Raw genomic sequence first — 17,417 nt, forward strand, 5'->3', positions numbered from 1 at the left:
ATAAGTGAGCTTAGCTGTACGCTCTGATACAGATAATTCTGCAGAGTACCTTTAATTTTTACCAGGGCTTTTAATTTGACGCTTTTCTTAAAACTTCGGAATACTTTAGGACCTTATATCTCGATAACGGAAGCACGAGAGAAAATAATTTTTGCGTCAACAAAATGTCTAAATACTCTTACGAATTATATATATATATATATATATATATATAAGGATCTCGGCTGGTCTAGGGGTATTCTTCACACAACAGAGCATAATGACGACATCGTACACTAATAAACATTTAATAATTGACAGCACAAGACGAATACAGGAACATAGAACAGTAAACATTAAAACATCGAGAACAACACGTCTTCCACCACACCTTCCCATCATTCCTTCCTCTTCAACCCGCCAAAACTGGTCGCGTCGCGCACAATCTCACTCCGCGCGTAGGAATAATAAAAACATAGTTCACAAGAGTTCGAGTTCTTAATAAAATGTCTTAGAAAATAACACATCACCACACTCGTCCATCCTGATTATTCACTTCCTCGTGAACTGGTAAAATTTCGTTTAGAGAAAAAAAAATGAAATGTTCTAAAAAGTTTCTTGGAAAGAGGAAAAAAAAAAAGGTCTGCAAATCCTTTGGAGTCAGGCTGGCATCAAGTCGTTGCTCCTCCATCGTCATCAGCATCATCATCGTTGTCGTAATCTTCATTATGGTAGTCATCAGCATCGTTGTCGTCATCATCATCAGGTGGGTTTTGAAGGCAGCACGACGTCAGTTGCACGCTCCGATCATCATCAAAAGCAGGATTTGAACAGGAACACCAAAAAAAAGAAAAACACTAGTATTTTTTTCTTCCCTTTTTTTTTTTAGGGACAAAGTTAGTCGGTTGGAGTTTTTGTCCATTTTTTCATAAAGTCAGCAGCTAAGGGCCTTCGTGTGTGCCAACTTTGGTGACCTCATATCGATTGTTTGGGTTGACTTTCGTTACTCTGTAGGGACCAAGAAATTTAGGTCGTAACTTCATACCTGTACCAAACTGAGTTCTTTGTATGGTAACAAAGTCGCCTATTTGATACTGAGTAGCAATTTTTCGTTTCTTATTGAAATTCTTCGTATTTTCCTCTTGAATTTTAAGTATGTTTGTTTTTGCTGTGTTACGAAGCAATTCTCTATCATCATGAAATTTTTGTTCATTTTCTTCTTCAAGTAAACTAAGTATTTCTAGATCTTCGTTCGAACACATTTTTACACCTGTCAAGAGTTCGAACGGTGAAAATTTTGTGCTTCTGTGTTTTGTGGAATTCAGGATTTTTTGCAGTGCTGGAACAAATGTGTACCATTTTATGGGATTATTTATCGAAAGCTTTGCAAGAACGGGGATCAATGTACCGTGGACTCGTTCGACCTGTCCATTTCCCCGCGGTATTCCAGTTGTGATTTTTACATGTTGAATATTTTGTTTTATACAATAATCGCTAAATTCTCTTGACGTAAAAGCTGGGCCTTTATCGGTAACTATACGAGAAGGATTTCCAAAAATACTCTCCTGAAATTCTAATTTTGAAATAGCGTCATTTGTTGTAGTTGATTTTGTCGGGTATATCCATGTAAATTTTGTAAATGCATCGATAACAGTCAAAATGTGTTGATAGTTCTTATTTGTAGACATTAAAGGTCCTAAGAATCAGTTCAGCTTCCGATTCTTTAAACTGGTTGCTTTCCCCGGCATTGCACGGTCTACCTCAAAAATAAAAGTTGTGGAATCGCCACAACTTTTAATAAAGCTGGACACAGATGTTCTCTCATTGATACTTTCACACTGGTCGTTAAAACACATTTTGCAGACCAGTGAGTGTCCGTAAGCAACGCATAGATCAACTCGCAAAGTAATGGTAATATAAAGGAAAAGCTTGGTTGTGGTTATTCCAAACCGATGGAGCGCAAAACAAAGAAGAAAATGTAGTGTCTGTGTATCGTAACCGGGTACTTGTAGCTCTGCCCTAGCTCCGGCTGTGGGACGGCAACATACAGCTTATTACCTTAGATCTGTGGTGTCCATCTTTTTTCTGTCCAAGGGCCACACCTTGTATTAAAATTACTTTTGTGGTTCAGAACGCATATAAAATTCCAGAATATTTCATTCTTTTCTTAATAGTATAAGAAACTGAGGAAAAGGGGAAAAAATTAAAAACAAAGAATAGTTGGTAGCAATTATTTGATGGTTATTTTATTAAATGTATGCTTTTCAGAAACCAATTTCTGAATATTTATCTCTGAAGTGACACTGTCACTAATTGTGCTTTTCGATTCGTAACATTGAGCAAAACAACGGACCCCACGGACAAACTTCGCGGACTGGATGTGGCCCCTGGGGTGTAGATTGGGCGGACTACAGCCTTAAATGATCTGAAAATTTCAAAAAATACTAATCAAAAAGAGAGTATACAATAGCAAACAAAGAATAAAAATCTGAAACTATTTATTTGTCAATTATTCAGAAAAATATAAAGGATGTTAACAATTAAAATAAGAAGTTCAATCAGAAATAACAACGTCAAGTAGTACAAATTGCAGATTACCGCAGACACGTGCTTCAGCGTTACAAGGAAGGTCTTTTTCATTGCAAAAGAAATGAGCTTATGGATAAAAAGAAACACGTCACAGCAGAAATCTGCAATTTGTGCTACTTGACGTTGCTATTTTACTTTTTATGCACAAAAGTATTCATTTAACTGATGTTAACACGTTTGACTAGCTTTGGCTTCATCTTGCATCTAAACGAAAGAGTTCCCTCGAAGAGCAAGCAAGAAAATCAAGGCACCTATGCTAGATATAGCTGGTATCAGTGCACCTGCTCCTCCATAGCAGTATCCAAACGTTGATCCACACCTTCCTAATGTTGGACAACACCATTCGCTTTTAATGCTGAAAGAACGCCTGCAACATTGGTTGCCTCGTGGGCAACAGTTTTCTCTATCGCTGCAGCAAGTCGCACCTCTATATTCGCAACAACCAGAAGGGCAACAGGTACCAGTACAGTACATGCACCCATTGTTGTAGTCAAACCTCTTGGACTGTGTCATGTTCATTCCGGTAGCCGTTCCAGGGAAAATTTTTTCCACGTCTTCTTCTATGTCACAGCATTTGTAACCGCCACTCGGTTTGTCACAGCAAGTTTTTCCTGTAAATTAAACATAAGAACATCATAAGACATAAATCATAAACATAAGAATGATGAATTTGACATTGAGTCGATTGGGTTGCGATTTAAGGATGTGCGCGCTAAATAGACCGCAAGACGTAGTTATCTTTTTTTTTTTTAAATAAAATATTCGAATAGTTTTTAACAAACATTTGTTTGAAAGCTTTTTTTTTTTTTTTTGGAAAGAAAAGTTTATCGGACATAAAAAGATGTATAAACGCTTTCTTTATGAAATTATTATTAAAGTTATGTTTTTCATTAACAGTCAACTTAAGTAAATCAGAATTAAAATGAGGAATAATCTTTAAAATTTTCTGCAAAGCAGATCAAAAGCAATTCGAGTAGTTTTACAAGTTCAAAAATATTGCTAAAAATATTTTTCCCGCTCCTTTAAACTGATTCCATTAACTTATTTAGTCATTTCATATTAGCTTTCTCTTTGCTCTATTGTATTTTTTTTTTACATATGTATACACTCACTGGGAAACGAATTACAAACCTTTGAGAAAAACTTCTTGCCTTACTCGCACTAAGCAAGAGTTTGGAGGGAGTATCATGATATGGAGCATGTTCTGCTAGCGTGGAAGTGGTGCCCTGGTGTTCTTCGTGTGTAAAAAAGCAACCATCCGATACAAATATATACTGGCAGATCAAGTGCAACCTGGGTTACACAAAAATGTTGATCATAAGGTACAAGGAAAATTTTTGCCGGAGGAGAGAGCAATTACATATCAGATCATTGAGCTTTCGGTCAGCTAGGAGGTTTGAAAAATTTGGGCAACAATGAAAATTACTTCATTTTTTCGGATCATTTTTTAAAAAAATTTCAACATAGTCTCCTTTAGACTTTTACACTTCCAACTGGTTCAACGCCTTCCCAGTTTGCTTATCCCTAACTCTGTAAAAGAAGCATTAGTTTTTGCAATAACATTCTCTTTTGAATAAAATATTCTCGCCAACAATTTCTTTATATTGAGGCCAAGCAGTAGTCTAAGGGAGCTAAATCGATAGCAGAGGGGGGATGCGGATAGAATTGCAATTTTAATTCTAGCAATTTTGTGACTATAATATGGAGTACCTATTATCGAGGTAAAAAATATCTCTTTGATAATCAAGTCGTGGACTTTTTGTTGCAGCTCGATTTTCAAAAGGTCCCATAACGATGAATTATATGCACTTGTAATAGTGTTACTCTTTTTCCAAATAGTTGATGAAAAATAAATGAATAACTGATTTTGTGTAAAAAAGTAAAAGAAAATGAACATCGCTTTATTACACTAAATCAACAGATTACTGCATACACGTGTTTCGGGTTTCAAGAAGCAACGGGTTCCCTAAAACAACGAAACGTATATGCATTAATCTGCCAAGTTTACGTGAAAAAGCGTTGTTTATTTATTTTTTCCTCACAGATGTAAGACGATGCTTGCGAATATTATGAATTTCTAAAAACGAAGTTGAGCGCAAGTGTCCATTTCTTAGTGAGAATACCTTATCTGGAAAGCAATTTTTAATGAGGGAAAAAACCCATTATCTATAAACAATCAAATAGATTTTAATATTTAAATAAGTTAAGTTCTTTCAGAAAATAGCATTTTTTTATGGCAATCAATTAATGTAAATATGTTAACGATGTGTTGCTGTCTGTAACATTAAGATACCTTACCTACTGGGCACGTAGAATAATCAGGACATCGTATAGAGTTTGCTGCAACCAAGCATGGTAACACCGCAAGATAAAGCAGTAGCCTCATCTGAAATAAATATAGCAGCTCAGGTAACAAATACTTCTTTCATTAAAACATGTATTGCGATAAAAATATTTGCACGCACTTTCATTCTTTATTGTTGTACATGCGATGAGTATGAAATAATGTGAAGTTAATAAGCTCTTACCAGAATAATTTATGAAATATCCAATTTCATAAAACAAACCATTTTCATAATATATTTCGTAATAAATTTCATAATACAAGCTTTTCATCATACAGCAGACGTTCGGGGCATCAATGCCAACGGTTTCAAAACACCTTTTTCTGTTAAACCTCGCTTATTTTACAGCCCGTGTACTAAAATCGATATTTATTTAACATCAAAATATTTTGGTAGCCAATGTTTTGTTTTTGGATACAAAAAAAAATTAATATTTGTACCATAATAGTAATAATAATAGCAATAATGGTAATCATAATAATGGCGATGATAATGATTGTAATAATAATAGCACTAACATATATAATTGAATAATAATAATAATAATAATAGTAATATAAATAATAATAAACAATAATAACCCTAATAATAATAATAGCAGACATGTTTATAATAACAATAACAGTAGTAATAATAATAATAACAATAATATCATTAATAATAATTCGAAGAAGAAGAATGCTAATAAAGATAATAATAATAATAAATATCAATAATAATATCATCACTATAATAATAATAAATATTAATAATAACAACACGAATAATAGTAGTTCAACAACAATAATAATAGCAATAATAATAATAATGATGACAAAAGCAATAAAAATCCAACAACAATTATATAAGGAATAATAATAATAACAATCTGCTATCGATGAGAGCTCACGTAAAAGTCACGCTTAATTAAGAATCAGAAACTTGACATTTCTTTCTTTAGATCAAATTTTTATAAATTGAAGAAGGTTACAGGGAAAATTTAAATCAACTTTTTTTTCCTCGTAAATCAAAAGTATGGAGATTATGGCACAATTTTTTATTTATTGAGTATGTACTTAAATATTAATAAAAATTTTAATTTACATGATGATGTTGCACACAGTGCCCTATAAGCAATGTTTGCATTGACATTTTCTATGACTCATACATCCTTTATTCATAAACACAATTTGCGAAAGAAACAATAAATATTATTTCGCTTTTTTACTGAATAGTAAAAAATAATTAAGGAGTAGGTACGTAATGCACGCATTCAGAAAACAATTGATTCTTGCATGAATACAAATTAGTAACAGCAGTCGAAGTGCAAGAGCATTTATAACGAAAGATGTAACAGGTGTACTTATTTTTTTAACTAAAAAGTCTAATTATTTAATTTATATCTTTTCAAAAATTAATGTAAATAAATAAGAATAACTTGGTAACAAACGTATTACTTTAAAATTAAAGTATTTGAAAAAATACTGAAAATATTTAAAGACGGACTAATAAGAACAGTAAAGTTTTTCTTCACAATGAAGACATTGTTTCAATATTTACAAAAACTTAAAATATCTCACACCTAGTACAACACTGCCATATCTCTGCAAAAACTATTTTCCAAGAAAAATCAATTTAAATATAATGCGCCTTAGCTTAAATTCTTTACTAACACTTTGACACATCTCAAAAGTAAGGTTAGAAATTTCTTTCCGTTTGTGGCTGTCTTCCATTTTGACAGAACTAATGAAAATGCACCAGGACATGTATATAACTCAAAATCGACAGATTTTTACCTTGTGGAGGTGTTGTATTAGGCGTGCAATATGTCGCCCTGGGATGATACTAGTATTTGTGATTTTACAAATTTAAATGATGATTTTTTTACTAAAAAAATGAAGTAACGGTAATTTAAGACCATCAAGCACAAAACATGAACTTAACCAACATGGGGGAAACTAGTTGAAGATAAGTATAAATATTGTTGTTTTAAAACAATTATAAGAAGTTGATCGTGATATCGCATCCTGAAAATGATACCACATTTAAAATCATTGTTAATATTACTTATATTATGCTTTAAATAATACAATACTACTAACACCATATACAATTAAAATAAAATATTATTGGTACCATCCATTTTAATACATTCATCATTTGTTGCAAAAAACCTTACAAAGAGTCCAAAAATGTTATATTCTTGTTTTAAAGCATAACTTTTATGAAGAGCAACGATTCTTTACTTTTATCAAATGCAATAAAATTTTTAAGGCTTCCAGAACCATTATTGAAATACAATTTTGTGGCTGAGTAACAAACTTATCTTCTGAGATACCTACGTCCGTAACTGAGCAAAAACAAATATTTAACCGTTGTCTATCGAAATCTTCAAAATTAAATTTTATCAAAATAAAGTTCATGTTCTTCATGAAGTTCACACAATGAAACAAGAATCTAATATTGCAGTAAAATACCGTCCATTAGCCAGGGCTAAGGCAGAAATCATGAAATAAACCGCCAGCTCAGTCATTCCATCCGAAGACTGCTGTTTCGTGCTTCTTACCACTCATCAGCCCGGAATAGGAAATGCCTGAGATGGAGGTGGAAAATTTCTTAAGGAAGCCAAGAGTGCACTGAATGCTAATAAACATGAAACTGCAGTCATCGGATGGAATGACTGAGCTGGCGGTGTATTTCAAGAATCTAAAATATTTGGAGTCTTTTGTAGGGTTTTTTTGCAACGATTGATATGTTTGTTTCCATGGAATTGGCCTATAGCAAGTAGAGTATTCTGAGATGCGTCCGTAACTGAACACGATTTAAACAAATATTTAAACATTGTTTATGGAAATCTTAAAAATTAAACTACATTAAAGTAGAGTTAATTTTCTTTCCAGTTTACGAAATGAAACTAGAAACTAACATAATTGGAGTGTCTTTTTTTGTTCTGCAACAATTGATACGTCTGTTACCAGGAAATCCAATTACTGTCTGACCATCGATTACATGGAAAGGCTAATATCCGGTTTATAGGCGGAAATGAACGTATCTATTAGTTTACAGGGGTGTTAGTTGGTTTGTTACAGATTTCCACTTTTGCCTCTCTACTATTTAGTATTAGTTTTGTAAAAATGAAAATTTGCTCTCTCAGCAACATTTTTTTAATCTAAACTATAATCGATCTATATTCTCACGGCGAAAATTTATGGATTTATTTATTCACTAGCTGCGTTGCCCGGCTTTGCCCGGTCTACTTTGAAAAAAAAAAAACCATTGGGTCAAGTGAAGTATCTTCAATAACCAGGAATAAATGAAAGAAAAAAAACCATCATGCAAAATTTTCTCGCCAAACAATGACGACAGATCCTAAAATACTTTTAAGAAATTAAAATAAAATGAGAAAGATGGATTTAAAAGGCGTAACCATGGAAACACAAAATAAAATAATTTTAAGAATTGAAAATGATAAAGATGTAAATAAACAATGGATTCAAAAAGCGTTACCGTGGAAACGCAAAATAAAATGGTTAAAAACTTGAATAGAGAACAGATTTTTGAACTTCATTTAATTCGCTTGTAACTTTTTTTCTAATGGAGGTAGAGGGTTAAACTTTCGACCCAAGGTCGAGTTAGATCTGGAGTAAAAAAAACAGCTCTTTCCAATGCTGTCAAAAAGGAAACTGTGGGATAATTCCTTCACTTTTTATTGATGGATTCAATGAAGAAAGTAGTGCTTAAATTTCAGTTAAGCCTAAAAAAATTCGAGATAAAACCGTAAAAACCTCCCACCGCAATTAAGTTAGAGCATTGAAACAAATTGCGTAGAACGCGGAAAATTCTTTCCTTTCCAACGATATATAATATTACTATTTGCGAGTAATTTTTCACCCCCATATTCGGGAATTTATGTGAAAATTGGGCCTAAATTGGAATAAAAAAAGAACTATTTATCGAATTGTTTTCGAACTGGTCTGCAAACCTTCTCAGGACTTAAAGGAACAAACTGAAAATTTCAGCAAAATCAGCCGGGTAGTTCTCGAGTTTTGCGAGTTCAAACAAACAGACGCTTTTTGGATACTTCATTTTATACTATGTAGAGATAACAAAGTTTTGAGCTTACCATTTTGCTTTTGCGTTCCTGAACGAAATGAAAATATTTTCCTTTCTTTGTTGTTGTTTCCATGGTAACTATTTTTGTTTTCCCTTATTTTATTTTAGAGAATGCAATAAATGAATAAGGCACTAGTGACATTATAAAACGAGTGCATCAAAATCCCATCGTTATTTTCCCTTCTCCCTGCTAGATTCATTCAGGTGGAATAGTCTTTACTTGGCAGATTTCCAAATTACATACAATCCGCGGTCAAACAGTATTGATTTAGTATATTTATTTATTTTTACTATTTACTTAATATTATTACATGTATTATTTCTCAAATGCGTTTTGTCGGAACGTCAAAACTTCCTTAATTCGCAACTCCAATAAACTATAGGGGGCGCTGCAGCTACTGACTAATGGCGGATGAAAAAGGTAAAACAAACAGATGCCGAAACTTATAACTTGCCTTGAAGCTTAATGAATGACAGTTATGTATCATCGGGTTTTTGGGAAAGTTTCTTTCCTATTCCTCTGAAATTACATTGCACCATAAACTGTCTGAAGCCTGTAATTTTCCCCAAAGAAAACACGTGGAAAAGAATGTTTTACCTTTTTCTTTAGTATTGTTAATCACCACAAGGTATTGTAGACCGGGATCTGAAGGGGGTTGAGCATGCATGGAAAGGCTGACGCAATATTATTTCTGATTATTGTTACAGGCACGATGGTGATTATGAAACCACATGTCGTCGCCCCCCTGGGTGGGCGACAACCCCGGGGGAGGGGGGAAAGCAGTGGGGGAGCCGTTTTCTAAAACACTCATAACTCGCGAACTATTTCAGATAAAACATTGAAAAAAGTGTCAATCGACGCAACAAAACAAGGGCTTCATAAAAGCTAAATATGATTATGGACCTATCTTTGTTGGTTTCTGTGAAAAATTCCATTTTTTGCAAACAATCAAAGTTTTTGAATAAAATGCGCAAAACAAACTTTTTTTGACCAAAATAAATTCCAAATCAAAATTGTTTGATTTTTTTTTCATATAAAGTCCAAAATATCATTATTCAGTTTGTTAAAATCATTTAAGTACTGTTAACGGATTGAAAAACAAAATGACAGTAGCATGCTCGAACACGATTTGCATTATAGTTCAGGATCTGAAGGGGTATTTTGAGCATGCATGGAAGACCTGAAGCAAAATAATTTCTGATTAATGTCACAGGCACTATAGTGATTATAAAACCACATGTCTTCGCCCCCCTGGATGGTCGACAACCCCGGGGGAGGGGGAAAGCAGTGGGTGGGGGAGCCGTTTGCTAAAACACCCATAACTCGCGAACTATTTGAAATAAAACACTGAAAAAAGTGGCAATCGACGCAACAAAACAAGGGCTTCATAAAAGCTAAATATGACTATGATCATATCTTTGTTATTTTCTGAGTAAAATTCTATTTTTTGCAAACAAGCAAAAAATTTTAATAAAATACGCATTGTTTTTTTTTTTTTTTTTCAAACTATCAAAATTATTTAACTGTTTAAGGAACCAATAAAATCTGAAATATCACTATCCAGTTAGTTTAAAACTACTTGAATATTATCAAAGCGTTGAAAAGTGAAATAAAAGCAAGCTCAAAAAGCATTTAAGGTAATTCACAAAAGGAAAAAAAAAAAACAAGTTTGCGGAATGTACCTTGAAGACTCGACGTAAACCAAAGTAAATTTTGTGGCTCTCCTGTTTTGGCGGTTTTATTTCGTAATATTATCAAAACAATGTCCCAGTTAAGTATTTACTTAACCTTTAACGCATTATAACTGCTTAGTATGGGTCGGAATGGCACTTTTTAAAAAATTAAAACATTCAAGTTTGCAAGTACGAAGTAATTACGGAAAGGATAAATGATCAGGATAACCCTTTTGCAGGTTTTACACCTGAGTTATGAAACTTAGTGAGCGAGGCTATTGCCACATACGCAGCATCAAAATTTCAGTGGAACGTTAAAGTAAATGTGAATAGTCTCTTATCCAGAGAAGTCCTGCAATGGCAATGTCTTCAATAGCAACTGCAAAACAGCAAAAGAAAACTAAAGAAAAACATTTAACCTGGGAAACGTTAGCTCAAAAGTGATGTTAGTGCATCTAAAAATCACTCCCATACAATAAGCCCAATGGTAAGTTAGGTTCATCAGAATGGTTCACTGAAGCAAAGCGCTAGGTCCGATTTCGTGAATGTAATTGAAAATGATACTTCTTGCAGCAAAACTCTGGAAGAAGCACGCTATTTTAAGAACAAAGTTCAAGTTATCGATGGAATGACTCTGGTCCATAATGTCCCAAACACTACTTTCAAATGTAGCAAAGATTTTTCAGGTCTCCAAATAAAAAATAATAAAATTTTCTCTCCAACAGTCAAACTACAAGAGTGGACCTTAAACACGATCGGTACATCTCACTGTCGTTTTCATAACTTGAGAACCAGAAGTTCCGAAAAGTACATTACACACACACACAATGTCATTTCCATCAGAAATAAATATAATATCAGGTCTTTACCATGCTTCTGGAATTCTTTCCAACATGTGCTAAGAAGTATTGCTCAACTCTACTATTGAATCAATTCCCCTGTACCTTAGCAGTGCCTTTATATGTAACCAAGTTTGGGTTTCACTTGAATGAAAATAAAACAATAAAGCCCCGCACCTTATGATGCAGTCAATGTTACCTGAGAGTTTAATTCCACCCTGCGCAGGCAAGAACTGTAAATAATCTTGTAATTTTTTTTATTAATAATTTATCTTGCTGTAAATACTGTGCTTTTAAGACTAAAGCAAAAACCCATAAACTACAAAATACAAAGAGAACGATTCAATAGAACAATTATAAGTCAACAAAAAAGAGTATGATCCAGCTTTCAGAATTTCTGATATATTAATGCTTTATGTATGCATATAGATGTTCTACAATTATTTTTTAATACGCATTATTTTACTAATTTTATTTAATTAGTTTTTTTAGAACTCTAGTGTATAATTTTATATTTATATTCTTTTTCATAAAAGCTCAAGCTTCTCATTTTTTATATTTATTTAGTACATATTATTTCTTGTATCATTGTTCTTTGTTGAGTAACTTATAAAAAGCAATATCCGCAAAACAATACCCACAATATTCTTTTGTGTAAATTGAAAACATAAATTAATAGATATAAATTAAAATTATATTTGAATTAAAACTACTCTGGGCCTGGTTTCCTAGTTCCTCTCAAATTTAAAGCAGTATATAACAAAACTAAAGCCATAGTTGAATACTTTGCAATTAGAATAAGTTTGTAAACTGAAGAATGAATAGTTCGTCATAAGGATAATAAGGCTTTTTTTTTTTCTCCTTAGCATACTACCGTTTTATTCAATGCGCTATCTTAGGCAAGTGCTTGCATTTTCTATTTCGCTTTTTAACGCTCACGTTGGTAATAATTAAGTAGTTTTAAACAAACTGAATAATGAAGTTTCAGGTTTTATTGATTCCCTAAACGGTTGAATAATTTAAAAAAAGAACTTATCTTTCAAAAAAAAAAAAAAAAAAAAAGCTTTTTCGTATTCTATTCAAAATTTTTGCATGGCTGCTAAAAAAGGAATTTTAATTAAAAACCAACAAAGATAGGACGATAAACATGTTTAGGTTTTTCAAGCCCTTGTTCTGTTGCATCTTTTGCCACTTTTTCCCGTGTTTTATTTCAAATAGTTCGCGAATTATGAGTGTTTTAGCAAACGGCTCCCCCCCCACTGCTTCCCCCCTCCCCCGGGGTTGTCGACCATCCAGGGGGGCGAAGACATGTGGTTTCATAATCAATATAGTGCCTGTGACATTAATCAGAAATAATTTTGCGTCAGGTCTTCCATGCATGCTCAAAATACCCCTTCAGATCCTGAACTATAATGCAAATCGTGTTCGAGCTTGCTACTGTCATTTTGTTTTTCAACGCGTTAACAGTACTTAAATGATTTTAACAAACTGAATAATGATATTTTGGACTTTATTTGAAAAAAAATCAAACAATTTTGATTTGGAATTTATTTTGGTCAAAAAAAAGTTCGTTTTGCGCATTTTATTCGAAAATTTTGCTTGTTTGCGAAAAATGGAATTTTACTCAGAAACCAACAAAGATAGGTCCATAATCATATTTAGCTTTTATGAAGCCCTTGTTTTGTTGCGTCGATTGCCACTTTTTTCAATGTTTTATCTCAAATAGTTCGCGAGTTATGAGTGTTTTAGAAAACGACACCCCAACTGCTTTCCCCCCTCTCCCGGGGTTGTCGACCACCCAGGGGGGGGGGCGACGACATGTGGTTTCATAATCACCATCGTGCCTGTAACAATAATCAGAAATAATATTGCGTCAGCCTTTCCATGCATGCTCAACCCCCTTCAGATCCTGGACTATTGTATTCGAGCTCTCGAGTCGCGAATACGTCTCAAACTTCATAAGTAAGGTATCATTTTTAAGATGTCCTCCTCCCGCACTTTTGGCGAAAAATAAACATAGAGTTCGTGCTTACAATGTTGTTTTTTTTCTTCTTATTTTCTTTGAGTAACTATTCATAAAAATTCTTGATGGACTTTTCCGGCTGAATTGCAAAGAAGCTTCCACTTGAATTTGTAAGCGAGAGAGAATCGGATAGCTCTCGGGCGGTAGAGAGTTAGGCGTTGAAACGATCGGTACAAGGTTCGAGTCCCTGTTCGGGCGGTCTGTATTTATAGAATTAAAAAAAAAAAAATGTGCACTACACCTAAGAAACTAAAACTAATGTATCGGTAATGCTCTCAGTTTTTTAAAACAGACTCGATTTTTTAAAAAAATCAGTTAAAGAATCTTTAAATTAAAAATGCGTTTTTAAAAAGCTAAAAAAAAAGTCTTCGTGTACATTATCTTTAAATGTGTTACATGAACTATGAAAAATTATGCATTTTTAAGTCATATAAGGCTCATTTAGTTAGTGAGATGTTGAGTCCGGTAATTTTATACATGGCGAATACGATTTAATTTTTACAAATGGATGTTTTGACACGATATTTTTAAAGCAGGGCTACAAATTTTGAGTGCAAATGCATTGCACGAGTTAGGTAGTTTATATTATTCTCAGTAAAATTTGTTAATCAGTTTTGTTAGTAATTTAACTCACAATAATAAAATATAATGAGAGAAATATTTGCTTTCAAATTAAAAATTCTAGTTTTAACCTAAAAAAAAAGAATTTTCTTACTTTTAAAAATGACTTCCAATTTAGCAACTGGTAAAAGAAGATATATCGCAAAACCTTCTTAGGCAAATGTTCACCCTTTGTTGACGCGTTACATTTTTAAACAAGGTTTGATTTTAAAGGTTGGAGGAAGAGGAAACGAATGAAGTCATATCATTCTTCAAATAGGCATATCTCACATTCGATAACATTTTCAGAAATTATCTTTAACCTGTAATAACAGGGGAGGTGAAAAAATAAGACGTAACAGGGGACGTGAGGTCTCAGAGACCTCTCTATTTACATTTTTTTTTCAATCGTGTAATAAAGATACATGCCTGTAATTTCCCTTGAACTTTTATTAACACGGGGGAAAAAATATTTTTGAATTTTGAAATATACCCTTTCCGAAGAAAATTTGCTAGAGTTTGAAGATTTTTCTAGAAAATCATATGTGCTGCGATAAATAACTAACTTGTCGTAGTAAAACTGAATCTGTTATTTATTAATGTGATTTCAATTTAGTTGTTTAATATATACAAAACATTTTACTACCAGAAAATTGATTCTATCACGTTACGGGAAAATTTTGACAGCTCTTTAACTATTAGTATTTCGCGTCGTATTTCGAGGAATAATTCTGCCTTCATTGTCCCTAAAACAGCATTGCGTAACGTTTGTGAACATTTCAAACAACTCTCAACCTCATCTAGAATACTTCCGCATAACGCGGATAAGATAAATGAACCTATATCCGCGGTTCGAACGTTCAGAGCCTAATGTCTACTACTGCCGAAAATTGTAACACTGAAGTGGAGGTGCGACCTCGCAGACCGCTTCTAAAAATGCAATGAAATTTAAACCAGATAAACTTACCTAAAGATACTGATAAGCAAGGGGGGGGGGTGTTCAAGGTCACGAAACGAAAAGCTATTTGGAAAAAAACTTTCAATCGGACTGAAAATGAAATAGTGGTGATCGGATGAGCTTTTGAGCGCTCTTTGAGACCGCACCTCCCCTGTTAAGGGTTGACACGTATTTACACGTTACATTAAATAATCCTATTGTACTTTGTTTTCAGTATCTACAAAATGCACATGAAACGAGCTGATGTGTGCATCACATGACTTCCTTTTACTCCAATTTAATGTCATTTTCCTATTACAGGCAATTTTAATGTGATTTAATAGTTTACTCTCTAAATATCACCAACAGTGGCCAAATTAAAATGAGATTTTTTAAAAAAAATCGCCAAATTTGTCGCCAAGTTGGCGAGAAAACTTGGCGACCAAAAGACTGGCGATATATCGCCAAGTGTCCGCCAAATGATACCACTTGAGTTTACATCGAAATTAACAATGATTTCCCCCCAAAAGTGGCAAAAGATACCTTTAGAAACACCCGAAAGCACCCAAAAGGGGAGGTGCACAACTAGACCCCATTAGGAGTCTACGTACCAAATTTCAGCTTTCTAGGACACACCGTTCTTGAGTTATGTGACATACATACGCACGTACGTGCATACAGACGTCACGAGAAAACTCGTTGTGATTAACTCGGGAATCGTCAAAATGGATAGTTCGCGTGTCTATGCGTTCTTAGGCACTTATCCACGTGTGGTCGAGTCGAATAAAAAACTCAACATTCATTCGGGGGTGAGTAAAATGGAAATTAAGGTCGATTTTTGAATTAAAATTTTTTCGCGAATACAATACTTCCTTTTTACTTCCTGTTACAAAAAACGGAAGTGATACAGTGAACAACGTTAATGAAGCAACAAAGGTATTCTCAATGCAAGTTAAATTGGGGATACAGCAAAACACATATATCCAACACACATCGTTTTTGTCCGAAATTTTCAGTTCTTGAGCAAAAACCCCGCATAAGAAAAGAAACATCTATTTCAGATGGTGATGAAGCTAATGCGGATTTTTTTCTAACTGTCCAAGAATATTTAATTTTAGCAAAACCAATTACAGTGGAGCCACAGCACGTGTTTCGTTCAAGTGCATTATTTTTAACGTAAAAATCCTTTACCATCCCATACGAGCGGCACACTTTTGCTTCCCATTTTCTTTAAACTACATCTTCAAAATTTATTTTCAGGAAAATACTGATAAGAAAAATAACTTTAGTGAAAACCGCAAACGAATCGACGAATTCTTCCGTTTTTTATGATCATCTGAAATTTTGCACTCTAAACTTTAATGGTGCCTATCTTCTTCGGAAGACGTTTGAGACCCTTATTTTTACCATTATATTGTTTGTCCTGATATGTACTATCACTCTTTAAAGTTTTGCCCAGAGCACCCTGTATGGTGGATACGTGTGTGCGTGTATTTTTCGTAGTCTCTGACTTCTTTAGAAACACAAGCAGATAAATTTCAACATTTTAGTTCTTACACGTAAATATTTATAAGTTACTTCAGTAGAAAGAAACACTTTGAATAAGGAATAAAAATTTTAACAATGTTCACATATTTTCATTGACTAAAACTTTTTATAGAAAATCTATTTTTGTTTTAATTTTGTTGTAAAAATATTTATAATTTACTCCGACAGTAATTTTGCATGTCAATGTTACAAATGACAAAGTAAGTATCCTAACTAATCCTTCACAGTTAATAATTTAAACATTTTTGGTCATCTATAATCCAATTTATCTTTTCCTGGAACGTGAAGTTAACCGGGAGCGAGACACGGAAATTTTCTAAAAACCAGGACTGTACCGATTAGTGATGTTCCGGATATCCGTATCCGTATCCGCGGATATCCGAGGAAAAATAAAGATCTGTATCCGTATCCGTTACTTTTTTGACGGATCGTAAACGGATCTTTTCTATTCTAAAAAATTTTAAATATTTGAATAAAAGACTCTTAAATTCCGTTTAAATTAGGTTTTATTCCCTATTTAAATTATAAGGTATCATTTCAGAAGCCAACGACCCTCTGAGACATGTTTTTTTTTTTTTTTTTAATTTTTAGTTTAATATTACTTTTTGTTATTGATATGGGGTTTCTGTTTTTCTTCAGTTTGGTTTTTCCCGGCATCCTTCAAAAAAAGTGAGACAAAAGTCTCTATTTACTTTTTGTAAAGGTGTTCCCGGCTCTGTTATTCCGTCGGTCGGAGTAATTTGGGTGGAATGGGTCAGCGCTGCATTTATGCTGAAATAAAATGCGGGGAA

General features: G+C 33.4%; 1 long non-coding RNA gene across 1 annotated transcript; it reads right to left on the reverse strand.

Moving 5' to 3' along the window:
- Window positions 1-2,467: 2,467 nt before the first annotated feature.
- On the reverse strand, window positions 2,468-14,384 carry LOC129232256 (uncharacterized). Its single transcript, XR_008581330.1, has 3 exons — window positions 14,257-14,384; window positions 4,867-4,954; window positions 2,468-3,179 (listed from the first exon to the last, which is right to left on the reverse strand). It is a non-coding gene; the product is annotated as an uncharacterized LOC129232256 (long non-coding RNA).
- Window positions 14,385-17,417: the final 3,033 nt, after the last annotated feature.

The sequence above is a fragment of the Uloborus diversus genome, unplaced genomic scaffold (assembly GCF_026930045.1).
Source record: "Uloborus diversus isolate 005 unplaced genomic scaffold, Udiv.v.3.1 scaffold_1123, whole genome shotgun sequence".
NCBI lineage: Eukaryota > Metazoa > Arthropoda > Arachnida > Araneae > Uloboridae > Uloborus > Uloborus diversus.